Below are 1,649 nucleotides of genomic sequence, written 5' to 3' on the forward strand. Positions count from 1 at the left end.
AACGCAACTGCCACCTACACAGAACCGCCGACAGTGTAGGATGCATAAATTTAAATAGGTAGTGTTCCTTTCCATTTGAGCTACTCTATTGCGCTACCTGTTTGTTGAAACCATTGTGCAGTGCAAAAGAAATGCTGTAACTGTCTGTCTCTCGAAGTCTAGATCCGGCCATATGCATTCTCTCACAGCACTGTGGAATGCCGAAGTTCTGGAGGAACTGTTATTCACTTCCAGAGGTGCTAGTGCTACGTCACAGCTAGTAGAATAACGGTGCCAACGACCACACCATGTTGAATACAGCGGTTCTCGTCCGATCACCGAAGTTAAGCAACATCGGTCCCGGTTACTACTTGGATGGGTGACCGCCTGGGAACACCTGGTGCTGTTGGCTCCCTATCATTTTCGCAGTTCGCCGTCGGACGGCGTGGAGGTAGGACGTAGTGTGGTGTGCGCTGCGCCGTCTGTGCTTCCGCGTGGTAAGTCTTGCACTTGGTGCAGCTTAAAACTCTGTTTATAGAACACTTCGAAACGTAATGAGTAGAATGCAGTGATGGCTCAACCAAGTCGAAAACATACTTTGAAATTTACCTTTGATCCTCGATATACCAGACCCAAGTCGTTTGAAGTAGAAAATTGGTTAGAAGAAGATGTGAAGCACTCCTTCAATGATGTAATTGGTATCCACCTGTCGGTTGTAGCTTGTGCCGTGTTTGTTAAAATGTGTAGTTCCGAGTTGTGCGAGAAAATAGTAGAGTCTTCCGGAGGTGTTTTGAAATTTAAGCACTCAGATGGAAACGTTGGTGAAGTCACCGTTGCACATGCTGGTTTTGGCATTCGCACAGTTCGAATCTTCGAGTTGCCTTTTGAGATTACAACAGACCAAATAAATGCTGTAATTTCACCCTTCGGGAAAGTGCTCAGCAACTTTGCCGAGAAATGGTCAAGCGCGCATAAATTCCCAGTAATAAATGGCGTACGGCAGCTTAGAGTAGAGTTACAAAAGCACATCCCGTCGTACATCAATGTCTGCGGATATAGAGGAATTGTAATTTATGACGACCAACCGCGAACCTCTGCCGCCTGTAACAAGCCTGGGCACGTCCGCGCAGAATGTATACAGCGGCGCGTTGCACAGCTGCCGGCCGGCGAGACCGCCAGGCCACCGACGATGACAACACTGCCTGGAACTTACGCCGCCGTGGCACGTGAACGGCAGACCGCTTCCTCAGCCCCTGAATCGTGTCCAAATACAAATTCTCCAGACACTGAAATTCCGATGGACGTCAGTGCCGTCATATCTGACGACCTACAAGAGTCCCGCCAATCTACGGAAACAGTTGAAGTTCCACAGAAACATGTACCTGCAACTGTAAAGGCAGCAGATCCGCCGGAATTTGAAGACCGACACACCTTGCAGGAAAGCGACACTAACTTGGATACTGAAGAAAGTCCGTCGAGCGGCACTTCTCCAAAGAAAAAGAAGAAACGCCGGCTGGCGCGCAAAGGTGCAGAGGAGACAGCTCCCACTCTCCGACAAAAAGCGAAGGAAATAGGTAGTACCTTAAGCCAACAGATCTATAGCAACACGAAAGCGACACCAGTTTCTGAGGAGCGTTCCCCTTCTGCGCTGGAAAAACGAGACGTCCAAG

At 48.9% G+C, this 1,649-nt stretch overlaps 1 non-coding gene across 1 annotated transcript; it reads left to right on the top strand.

Annotated features, from left to right (window-relative positions):
- Window positions 1–272: 272 nt before the first annotated feature.
- Window positions 273–391, top strand: LOC126282529 (5S ribosomal RNA). Its single transcript, XR_007551358.1, has one exon. It is a non-coding gene; the product is annotated as a 5S ribosomal RNA (ribosomal RNA).
- Window positions 392–1,649: the final 1,258 nt, after the last annotated feature.

The sequence above is a fragment of the Schistocerca gregaria genome, chromosome 7 (genome assembly GCF_023897955.1).
Source record: "Schistocerca gregaria isolate iqSchGreg1 chromosome 7, iqSchGreg1.2, whole genome shotgun sequence".
Classification (NCBI taxonomy): domain Eukaryota; kingdom Metazoa; phylum Arthropoda; class Insecta; order Orthoptera; family Acrididae; genus Schistocerca; species Schistocerca gregaria.